Raw genomic sequence first — 13,123 nt, forward strand, 5'->3', positions numbered from 1 at the left:
ATTTTTTTAATCCAAAATATTTTATATTTTATTTTTAAAATATTTGAAATATACCATCATATCATTTAAAATGCATGTTTTGATTTAACGACAAACAAAATTAATTGATTAAAAAATTAACAGATAATTTTGTTATTATATTTTTAGTTAAAAAGTTTGTCTGAATTATGTTAAAGAGTTTCACACTAAAAACCCTAATGTTTACTTCATATATATTTTAATTCACTATTATTAACACGATGCATGTACCTAAATTTAGTTATTAGTTACAAAATTCATCAAAGGTTTGAGTATAAAGATTTATAGCCCATGCAAACATTGTGTAACTTTTTAATGATATATTAGAAATTTAAAATACTGTTACAATTTGTGTTAATGTAGATAAGAAGTATGAAAAAGCAACAATGATTTCATAGAAAGGCATATACAATACAACTTAGTTAATAAACATAATCAAGGCAATTGTATTAACACAATGGCAGGAAAAAAGCTTTTTAACGTTATACTGAAATAATTTAGAGTCACATAATTCATGTTAGCGATAATCAAAAAGTACAATATTCCCCCATATTTCAGCCGATTTTAGTGTGCTTTGGTGGCACTAAAGAATCTTAATGTGCGACAATGCGACACATATACAAAGCCTGACTAATCATGTCGAATCTGTGTAATTACAAGATTAACCAAATACTGAGGACATATTAGTCATTCGACTATATGATAACTATAATGTATCCATTGAACTAGATATTTTGGTTGTGTTAAAATATAGGCTGAACTACGGCAATGGAGAAGAAGCTGTAATTAACGTCGAAACCGTGGGCAATAAAAATATATTGATATACAAAAAATAGTAAGATATATCGCTTTCTTCGTTAGTTGATGACAAATTACAATTAACACATCAAAGTCCAATAATCGATATATCTTGCTGTAATAATAATAAGTAGTTATTAACGATAAAGTATATAAGAAAAATGAAGAAAAGTTTGAGGAATTTTCTAATTTCAAGTTGTAACAAAATTAGGTTAGTTTATTAATTTTTCTGTGGCCTCCTTTGTTCCAATGAAAATTCGACACGTATGATTCCTAGTGGAAGAAATATTCACACGTGGCAATCGAGACATGGGACCCATATTATCGCCACAGAAGGTAACAAATTTATGACGTGGAAATAGATGGCCGGGTGGGTGTGGAAAAAAAAGCTTTACGTTTCAGATGTCATATGTCACGCTTTTGATATTGAGATAATCGCTCCACCAGAAAAAAATTAATAAAAATTAAATTTTAGGAAACAAACAAATCGACCCATTTCATGTGAGTTTTAGGTCGATTACTTTATTGTTACTTTATTCTAACAATATTTCTTGATTTTCCAACGTCACATAAAATAATTATGACTGCATAGTTTATAGATAACCATGCATATTTCTCGACCACTAAAAGTCTAAAATTTTTTTTGTTTGTCAACAGTCTAAAATACTTATGGTGTGCACATATTTATTACTTTTCATACTTATTTTGATTTATCATTTTTCTAGGAAGGGTTTTCGTATGACTTTTCAGTTTTGATATCGGACCTTCAGATTCTTACAAGTTCAAAATATTAGATAGTTTTGTTTGGTAAATACTAATAGCAATATTATTTTATTTAACATCTTTTTTTTGCTATGAACTTAATCATATACAATCTCAGCAAGTGATTACAAAAGAGAAGGGAACACTAATCAACCAGAAACAATCAGATCATTCACTTCGAGTTTAGAGGTTAAGAAATAGCACTTATATCCGCTTGCCCCTCGGTTTCCACGTCCTCGGTTCCTCAAAATTGATTTACTTCCTCTGTTTTTTATTTCTTTGAAAATTTACTTCCTTTGTTTTTGTTAATCTAGTTTACATTTTATTTATGTTCTAATTTACATATATCAAGTGAAGATTTAGATTTAAATTTTTAATTTACAAATGAGCCAATGAGGCCACCTTTAATATCACAAGTATTACATTACCTTTTTTTCTAAATCAAAAATTTAAAACTTAAAGAGTCCCAAAGTAAAGTACAAATGTCATGAGTTTTCAAAATCCTCAAAAATAAATTATTTTATATATTTTCTAGAAAAATTGTTAAATAATTTTCTAAACAAAATAAAATATTAATATTTTTTTGAAAAAGTTAAAATATATAGTTATATTCAAAAAATCTGTTATATTTTTTAAAAAAATAATTGATAACATTAAATGGTGGTATTGGTTCTTTTGATACAAATTAATTTATAATTTGTCCCTCATACATTTTAATTTCTGTATTATATATGAAGTGTTTTACAACAAACTATCAATGAACTGAAATTGTTTCTTTTTTCATAATCAAACAAAGACAATCATATATCCCCACTTTTGTCTTTTGGAGCACTTAGATTTAAAATGAAAAAAATAAAGAACGAAAAATGCTCATTAAAAAAAACGAGAAATGTGGCCCATATTTTACACACGGTACCAACTCAAATAAATGCTTGCCTCTAATTAGTTAATCTAATTACATTATTTCTTAGTCAAGATCATTATTCAATACTCGAGAGACATCCTATTTGCATTCACAGAGATTTCTAGTGCTTTACATGGGTGCACACCATCTCCTTTTTCTTTCTAACTTTCAGAATCTCAACACAACCCACACACATCCCGCCCGATCTATTTACTATCGAACCCATAGTCATAAGAAAACTGTAATATGTTGTCTGTTACCTTTAACAAATACGCGAAACTATTTCCAAGTGTTATCAACATATAAAAATTTGGAATGATAAATAAGCCAGATTTATAACGATTTTATCGTCCAAGCACAATACTCAAAACTATATATGATAGGCATAGACTGAAACATGGATAGGGCGAAAACACATGTTCAAACCCCTTAATAAGCGAGATGCTAGGATGATTCGAACAAACGAGATTATTTCAAGAACATATGTAGGTTGGTAAATTTCACCCTTCTATAAGGTATATAATATGGGTAAACCTAACTTAAAATTTTATACTATATCTTATGCTTTCCCCATTAAGAAAAACTATACGTAGAAAAACGACCTACTTTCAAATGATCCAATGTGTAAGCTTTTGTAAAAATAGCTTTCAGTTCACCATGTGATACAATACTTTTATGCCAGTTACAAAAATATCTAAACCAACTTAAATTCCATATTTACACGGTCTTATGTTACGTGACAAGCACAAACATCGGACAATTATCAAACATTTTGATACTATTTTACCTAGCTTAAAAACATATTATGTCATATGATTGTAAGCATTATCTGGAACTCTGCCGATGGTTTCACTTCCCTAAACATAGAAAAAACTATTTGTAGTTTTGTATTGTATTTACTGTCCTCTATTTGTTTCACAGTCATTCAAACTATAAGGTTCTAGTATGTGATGATGTCTTGTATTGTAATTACATAGATCTATATGATGCCATCCAAAGTTCCTTACGGAGCCAGCCAAGACGATATCTAGACTCTCAATCGTTCACAACACCTTTTGAGTTATATTTTTAGTTACGAATTAGGTTTCTAGCTAGTCGATGGTCACGTAGTATATATCTTAGAGACATGCATGGTCCTTAGAACTTAACTAGAACTAGATTTTAACCCGTAAACCCGCATGGATGTTTAATTTAATATTTATCTAATTTAATTTTTTTAATAGGATTGAATATATATATATATATTTATATATACTTATTTATTTATTTATTTAAAAAAATTGCCACTATTAAATATTTGTTTAATGTATTTTGAACACAAAAAATTTGTAGCGAATTCAGTAGACAATCTAATTAATTAATTAGATTCTATAGCATTTTAAATTTTAAGAATATGATAAAGATATACAATGTATAATATAGTAAAGTGTGATTTTGAAGTATATATATATTATTGTTATTAATGTGATAGCTTAATTTAGGGGTTTGTTATGTTAAGTTAGTCAGATATTCAATTATTTTAGGAATACATAGTTGATTTCTTATCTATAGGAAATTATTAATTCTTGTTTTAATTCTATGTCCAACTAAATCCATAGGAAATATATCAAATCGTTGATTTTTTTGTTTGAAAAGAAATTGAATAAATTTACAATTAATACAAACTTAAACCAAATGTTTTTTAAATTGTATCTAATTCATGTTACATATATAATCTGGTTTAGTGATGTTCTCATCAATTACATTTACTAAAGTTTTTTTCTAATGAATTTTAATGTTAATTCAATTAGATGTTGACACTTGATTTAAAACTTTTGGTTTACTAATATAGACAAATGATTTTATGCAGAGACTAGGATTGTGGCGCAATGAAGATGAAATCTATTTTATGGTCTTAAAAAATACAAATTATATTAGTGGGTAACCAAACATTAATGGGCTTGTTATTTATTTCCTATTGTAATATGGCGTGAAAGTTTACTGACTATCTTCAGTGGTTCATTCTATTTTTCACTCTAAAATATAATAACTTTGTAATAGTGTTGTAATATACTTTAATGGTACTCTATTTTAAAATGAAAAATAGAGCGATGAAATTTTTTTTTTACTCTATATATAGAGTAAATCTATTTTTTACTCTATTATAGATGGAAAAATAGAGTACTATTAGGGCATTTTTACTATAAACTCTATTTTAGAATGGAAAATAGAGTTGGGTTAGAGATGTTTTAATAATTAGAAAAAGTGTAGAAAATTATCAGTGACATTTGACTGTGAATATTTAGAGAAAATAAGGGGTCAATTCAAATTTGTACTTATGTTTTAATAGTTTAGATGATTTAAATGTTTTTATTTTCAACTTGTTGTTTAATTTGGATCCTATTTCAAAAATCGGAAGGATATATATATGTCTCTATATATATACTCTCGATCTTTTTTTTTTACAGCAAATATTTACATATTCATATTGACTCTGTAAACCAAGGTGGTAACTCTGCATCCATTCACATACTCTCGATCTTATTTGGATCTTTGCTGGATGTTCTAATTTATGAGGACAATTAGTCTGGTAAATGAGAATCTTCAAAGATATATATAACGAGGCATATATCATATATAATTTTCCGGTATATTATATATATATATATATATAGTTTTCCGGTATATTATTTTCAACGTGTTGTGTTCACCAAAGTGATTAAGCTGTGCCAAAAGTATGTTCTAAAAGCGGGCCGGGTTAGGGTTCCTAATTCAGCTTCTCTAGAAAATATGATATTCTCTTTACTTGTTTTCTTCTTTATTTCAAAGTTTTAAACGTTTATTTTTATTCGTTTGTAAGTTCACAATAATAAATTATAACGTGTAGAAAAAAAAAGAATATACTAGACTAAAGTTGGAGATTAAATGAAGAATTTACTAAAAACTGGGATAAATTTATGTAATCAACTTCCAATGGAGAAGGCTAAAGTTCTTCATCACCCACACAACACATGACCACTCTGTACTTTCCATTGAAGTAACGATCATTGATCAGTCTCTGATTAGTTTTAGTTTAAAAAACAAATTGAATCATTAAAGAGTATTTGTACTCCCTACACACAGCTTTCCCCTTATTTGCACTTCCTATCTTATTTCCCTTCAATTTTTTTCCCTCATCACTACCATTTTTCCCCAATTCAATGGTATCCCATTCTTTTCAGTATATTGAGCTAATTTGCTCATCATTAAATAAACCAATATGAATTAAACGCAAGACAAAAGAGATATAGTGTAAACGCAAAAAAAAAAGAAGGAGATATAGTGTAAACCCAATGTGTTATTAGATAGAAGTGATTCCCGGCGTCCCCTTTAAAGGTTTCACCCAAAATCCCAACACGGTTCTGTCTTATCGTCCTTTTTTTGTTAAATGTTTTATCGTCTCATGCATACATATAACAAATGTTATCAATACTTTTTTTTGACCAAATAATTATATGTATTCTGTTACTTTTTAAATTACTAACCGCCCGTAAAGCGGGCTATCCCTAGTATATATATATATCACAGTTTTAAAACGCCGGCTAGGCGCTTTTCTAAATGCTACTCGGACATCATCCGTCATGATTTTTTTCGAATCGGATAATAAAATCGGCATCCAGTTAATCGGCGCAAAAACCAACTAATCGGCCCAATAAACCCATTAGTCTGCCCAAATTTTAAATTATAAAGATTTTTTAGGTTTTACAGGAAAGCCCAATACCTTAATGTTATCAATACTTACATCATTTTCTCCTAATAAACATATGCATCTAGTTCTTATAATCAATATATAAAGTACATTTTCCAGCATATATCCAAAGTATTTATTAAGATATTTTTATTAAAAAGACAAATACAGTTCTTCACTATTTCTTATAGTTTAAATCATCATTTTTACAATTTTATGCTGTATCATCAATACCAATTTACAAATCACTTAATTTTGAACAAACATAATTATGGTTTATGTTCTGTCAACAATATATATATATATATCATTGTATTTCATCTATGATATATTTTCTCAGAGAGGACACACGGATTAAACGTATAACTGATGTAAATCAATACAATACTAAAAGTTGAATAAGATAAACATCTAAACTGTCCACATATGACTAAAAAATCAACCAATAGAAAAGAGTTATTTTACCATGTCATATGAGCTTTGTTCGAAAATGATAATTATCGAGACTTTCGTGTGGGCTTATGATATTTGGCCCAGTCAAACCCACTTCTGGAAATGGCTCACAAACTTTCTCTTCTCAGTTTCGGATCCTTGGAAATCTCCGTTACACGCAACACCTTTATCAATCAATTATCTTTTACTCTTTTCTTTATGGTCTCATTTCACCTCCCTATTATCTTCTCCTATAAAAATCGTTTCTTCCAAACTTTAATTCAACCAAAATTGAAAGCTACGGCCATGAGAAATAAATAATTCAGAGTCTCTTGCTCTTCCTCTACTCTTCGTACCCGGTAATCAAACCCCACAGTATTCATAGCTATAGGAACGGCGAAATCCACCGCCACAGCCCCGACTTAATTTTATAAGGATGTGATCGTTTACCACCAAGTTTGCTTGCTTACATGGTTGCAGCTTCATAACTCGTGCCATGTTTGTCATACGAGTTCATGACTCATGGAGGTCAGACCAGTGGGGAAGACAGACAACAAACGGTTGAGAGTTCGCCGACTCCGAGGAGGTTTAGTTTATCATATCCATGGCCACTCAAGAGACATGATACAAATTAGGATTCTGGGAGTGGATCTGATATCGATACTACGTAGGATGAATTGGATTGAGGTTAGTGGATTGTCTATCCTGTGAATCTTGGTTCTGACCAATCTATTGTTTGTGTTGTGTGTGTGCAAAGTACTTTCCCTTTTGATTTTTTAGAATAAAAAAGTATGAAAACTGTATCATTTTCCGGAATAAAGTATTGGCCTCAACTGATACATTGTTTTGTCTTCCTGTTCTGTGCAAGAAATTCATGGAATACAATGAAATTCTCAAAACATTTGAAGATCAAGAGAAGTTAAAAGAGGTTTGACCTTCAAATGCTAGCAAGAAGGCGGATCAATGGGTAGCTTTTCGAATATACTCTGTAGACATTCCTTTTACCTGTTCTCCTCTCCAATATTTGTGTTGCCACTTGCCAGTGGCCCAGTGTTAACAATGGTGGCTTCCCTAAACCCACGTCTGTTATTCTCCTCAACTAACAAAATGTGTTTCATGTAGCATATGAAGCACTGAATTTTTCTCAGGGTTATGGAAATGGGGAAGAAGCTTGCAGGGAGGATAAGGAGCAAAGGGCCTTACATTGTCCTGAGTGTATGTACGTTAATCATTTCACTCTCACTATTGAAGCTTCTTATTTTTTTTTTTGTTGTTGCACATACAGTAAGACTAATATTATTATATATTACTTTTTTATAATTGGGTATAATATGCTTACGTGATATAATAGTTCAAATAAGAATATATATATGATTTATAAAATTTGATTGTTACTGCTCTCAATGGTGTATATATGTTACTTTGTCTTATTTATTTTCCCTGCAGCTAATTTTGGCTTTGAAAATTCATTTTCTACACCGAAGAAAAGAAGAAGCCAGTGACTGTTTTAACGTTTTGTTATCTTCTAAGCTCTGTAAATGTTTATAAAACTGGTGTTTTGATGATTATGTGCCTCACATTGTTTTTGTTTTTATGGATAGGGTGAATCACAGCTCACTGAATAAAAAAAATACCCAACTCCGTATTTTCGAATGGTCTTACATAACTGTCTCCAGTGGGATCAGTGGCCTTATGCTACTGTCGATATACTACAGATTCCACCAACGCCATATCTACAAAGCCAAAAAGGAGGAAGATGAACATGACAACTTGAAGCCAGCCTCTATCGCTGGGGGTGGAAACTGCAGCAAATCATAGTAGACACTACAAGGTACTCGCATGTAAACACTACATCCTTTGTATTACGTCTTCTTTGTTGTTTTTGTTATTCTCCCTTTCTTTAAATGGAATCTTATTAGATGTTTCCAAATGAAATTTGGTAGTTCATCACAAAACTTCTCTATTTCATTGACAAAGGGGAGTCATTCACCCATGATGTTTTATCGTTACACGGATTCCAGTTTTATTCATTTGAAACTCTGATACATGCTTACCGAACAAAATAATGTATAGCGACATTTGTATATATTAGTGAATTAAACATTTTACATGGTTCCTCATATTGCTTCATGTGCAGGTTGAAGCAAAAGAAGTTTTCTTTTCTGTTACAAAGCTTTCCCAATCTAAAGACACTGGTTTGGGAGAGAACGGTTTACTTGATCATAAAGGAACTTTCTCCATCAGCTGATAAGGTTCATAGTTTGTAATTTGCTTAGGTGGCTGAATCCTAATACCAATACTGAAGGTATAGTTTCTTAATTTGCTTCACCAGTGCCAACAATCACAAAATTATAATTTGTTCTTCTTCTTTCAGATTCTAATGATTGGTTGTTATTTGAGTCATTGTGATTTTCAGTAGGGATGTTTAAATGAAGATAGAATCTAACAAGTCAGTGTCGGAGGTTAATAATGAAATTGAGAGTGAGGATGGTAGTGAATAGGTTTGTAGTTGATCATTTTAAATTACGTTTCATTGTGTATAATCAAATTCATGATGAGAACGGTGACCAAGGTTGAAATTTGTAGCATAAGTACAGATGGTTGATCTCTTTGTCTTCTTTATGTTTTCGTAAAATTGTTATGGGAATGATTAAAAGAGAGTGTTTTTCTTTATTATTCTCTTTGTTTTAAAACTTCACAAAATGTTTTATTCCCTACATAATTTAGATTCTTATTTTATAAATTTGTGATCTCATATTTCTATTTTGACATGTGATCAATTCAAATAAAATTGTAGACGAAAATTGATAAATTAAATTGATTTATTTGGCCAAGATAATGTCATTGTTTCAAACTCATGCCCAATTCTAAATTTACACATTTCTAACAAATTATATATAATATCCTTTTCTATATAAATTATCAAAAAAAAGCAAAAAATTAGTGATAAAGCAGTATAAGGAATTGTATTAATCTTTGATGATGCAATTAAATAAAACATAAAATATTCAGAAATTTACCAAGTATAGCTATAAAATAGTAATAATTAATAAATAAAATAAATAAAAACTAATTTCAATTTGCAACGAAGTAAGAAAAAAATAAAAAAATAAGGATTATAAAATGAAAAAATAAAGAGGAAATAAACACACAAATTTATTACTTCAATGTATACGTGAATAAGTTTGAACCAAGATGAGTCTACTTTTTTGCTACCAAAATTGTTTTCAAGCAAATAGTAAACAATAAATCTATCAAATTAAAAAAATAAATTATTAATTATATTTTTAATTTATATAAAATTTAAAACTAAACATAATATACGTATATATATATAATTAAGAACATATATTAAGGATTTTTGATGTATATATCATGCATTCCCATTATAGTATTTTTTTTACAAATGGTAATACATTCTAACATCATCTTCACATAACATTCAAATCACCCAAGAAACCACAATAATTCTATTAAGAAAATATACCCAAAATACATTCATACATCTTATGGTGAAACTTGCAATCAACTGTTATGTCTAGCCACTTACAAACACATTCCTATTAGATTGTTTTATAAATAAATTTTGTGTTTACTTATTTAAATTTAAAAATAGAAAATGTTTTTGATTTTAAAGGTCCATCCTAATATTATTGAGAAAATACACATAACAAAAAAACATTTAACACAAAAAAAAACTAATTACAAAAACATATTTCGTTATAGGTTTGCTTTTCTAGAAGTACAAAAAAAATATATAAATAGAAAGAAAAATTACAAAAAATGTTTTAATCTTGAAATATCTCACATCGAACTTTTATACATTTCTTAATATGAAATGGCCAAATAATAAATTTTGACAATTTCAAAGCATATAATAGGAAATATAAATTAACTTGATAACAATCACTAATCCAAATTAAACATATATAAAGCTGAATGGAAAATAAATTTCATTATCATGTTTGATTTTTTAAAACATTACAGAAATTATTATTCACCTCAACATTTAAAATAAAATATTATTCTTACTTTACTTAAGATAGTCACATTAATCCACTCAGAAGCTAATAAAAACATATATTACATAGAAGACTAATGTCACGTTCAAAAAGCAACAACATGTACCTTAAAAAAACTCAATCTATATACATTTGTTTTATTCTTTTAGAAGTTTTCTGATTTATAAATTCTAAATTCATTAAATTGTTTTAAAAATACACAAAAATCTATAAATATTATAGATAAACTATTTCTTAGTCTATTAATTGACCGAAATAATATGTAAAAGCATTTTCCGCGCGTAGCGCGGATAGAGAATCTAGTCATACGTAAACATTGGTTGAAGATAGTCTAGAATCTAGATTTTATATATATATATATATATATATATTAATGGCTAAGATTAATTACACCTAATGAAAGAATCAATCAAGTAGATTAAGACATGATTCTGATGAGACTTTGCTTTAATTTCTTCTTTCTATGCTTTTGTTTGTAAGCTCAATCTGGAAAGTGATTAAGGACCTCCACAATTTTATGTTTTGTTAAATAATATTAATGACCTTCTCAACACACCGGAAGGTCACAAAATCAACGGTTGAAACACTTTAAAAAGTTGTCTAGGACTGATGTATATTATCGCAAATGTCATTGTTAAATATATAAGATATTGCATTACAAAATTGCACGAGCGCGATTACTCTGAAGTGATGATATTTTGAACAAATGTTTAAGAAATTTAAATAGTCAAATAACTTTAAGGTTAAGTAAAAACATATTTAGATTAAATATTTAATTATATAATTCCATTTTTATAACAACTTCTATAAACTTTGCTAGAAAATAAGCCATTTGTCAAAGAAAAAACTTTGCTAGAAAAATGATGTCGCACATAGTCTGAAATTATATTTTAAAGCATGTATGTAGATATTCCATATATTTGAGAATATTTAATTTATAATTAAGTTCTTTCTTCAGAAGCATGTATATACATATTCCCCAAACTGGGGGAATCATAAGTTTATTTCAGTAAGTACGTACAGTAAAACCTCTATAAATTAATAATATCATGACTTTAAAATTTTATTAATTTATAAAAATATTATAATTTACAAAAGTTTCCTTATTTAAAATTTTTATTTTAAGATATATATTTATTCTAAGATAAGAAAAATATTTGATTTTAGTGTATAGACATTAATTGTTAGTTTTTGAAATTTGACAATTATATTAATTTTATTATATTATTTATTGTATATAATATATATTGCATAGAACTTAAAGGCAATTCTCTCGTATAGTCTTTTTAAGTTTTTGTCACAAGAAAGGTCTCAAAATAAAATGACCAAAATAACTTTTTTTTTATTTTGAAAATTTAAATATTTATTTTTAAAATTTTAAAATTTGAACATATCCCCAAAATCCAACTCTTTAACTCTAAACCCTAAGTTTTAGATTAGTTAACCCCAAAGTTATAAATGCATATTTACCCTTCAATAAAATCTCTTTTGGTCATTTTCCTCTTTGAAAGTCTATTTTTGTGAAAATAAACTAAAAATGACTATCTAAAGAAATTTCTCAACTTAAATGTAGTTTTAGATATAATATTACTAAATCTCATCAAAAATATATTAAATATTAAGACAATATAAAGATAATTTCATTGTGAATATAAATAAACAATGTAATAATAGGTTTTTATTTATATAAAATATGTATACATATGAATTATTAATTTATAATTTTAATGGAGTCATATATTTACATAGAATTTTCTAAAAATATATTATATTATTATTTTATCAATTTGTGTCAAATTTTGAACTGGTCCAAGTTAGGACCGTTGAAATTTATTAATTTATAGAAATTATTAATTTATCGAGTATTACTTTATAGAAGTTCTACTGTATATCTTTTAACTTATATAAATAGACTTATCTGACAATTATATAAACTAGTGTACGAAATATGTAAAATAACAAGTGAACCCTGGAAATCTTGTAGGTGTCTCAAATAATTTTATCATGTCTTTTAACCTTTTTGATTTATCACTATCTAAAGCAGTGTTTTGAAACCGACCAGACCCCGGTTGAACCGGTAAATTCGGTGACCCGATATGTAATCCGGTTTGCGTTTTAGAAAAAATCTATTATTTAAAAACCTAGAAAAACCTACAAATACCCATTAAAATCAGGAACCCTTCTATCGGTTGAACCAATATGTAACTTTTAATTACTTTTTCTTGAATTTTTCGGTTACATTATTAGAATCTATTTTGTATTATAATTAATAATTAGGTTTTTTGTTTTTTCAAAAATAAAAAAGATCATATGATCATGTAGATTATAAATCTATTAACAAAATTAGTTAATGTGATTTGACATTATCTTATTTTGTTATCGATAACTAATTATAATTTTATGTTTTATTTTTAGCTTATTTTGGATTTATAATTTTATTTTATTATTCCCATTTGACATTTAAATACTTATAGAATTTAA

General features: G+C 27.8%; 1 long non-coding RNA gene across 14 annotated transcripts; it reads left to right on the plus strand.

The window, feature by feature from the left end:
* The first annotated feature begins 45 nt into the window (after window positions 1–45).
* LOC103869913 lies at window positions 46–10,758 on the plus strand. Of its 14 annotated transcripts, none has more exons than XR_001958492.2 (6): window positions 46–7,307; window positions 7,489–7,682; window positions 7,769–7,839; window positions 8,067–8,132; window positions 8,222–8,451; window positions 8,758–10,460. It is a non-coding gene; the product is annotated as an uncharacterized LOC103869913 (long non-coding RNA). The 14 variants fall into 14 exon arrangements; XR_001958493.2 differs by having other exon boundaries at window positions 7,769–7,835; XR_004458589.1 differs by having other exon boundaries at window positions 7,489–7,839; window positions 8,067–8,451; window positions 8,758–8,925; window positions 9,037–10,758.
* The last annotated feature ends 2,365 nt before the right edge of the window (window positions 10,759–13,123 follow it).

Source organism: Brassica rapa, chromosome A05 (assembly GCF_000309985.2).
Source record: "Brassica rapa cultivar Chiifu-401-42 chromosome A05, CAAS_Brap_v3.01, whole genome shotgun sequence".
In the NCBI taxonomy this organism is placed as follows: domain Eukaryota; kingdom Viridiplantae; phylum Streptophyta; class Magnoliopsida; order Brassicales; family Brassicaceae; genus Brassica; species Brassica rapa.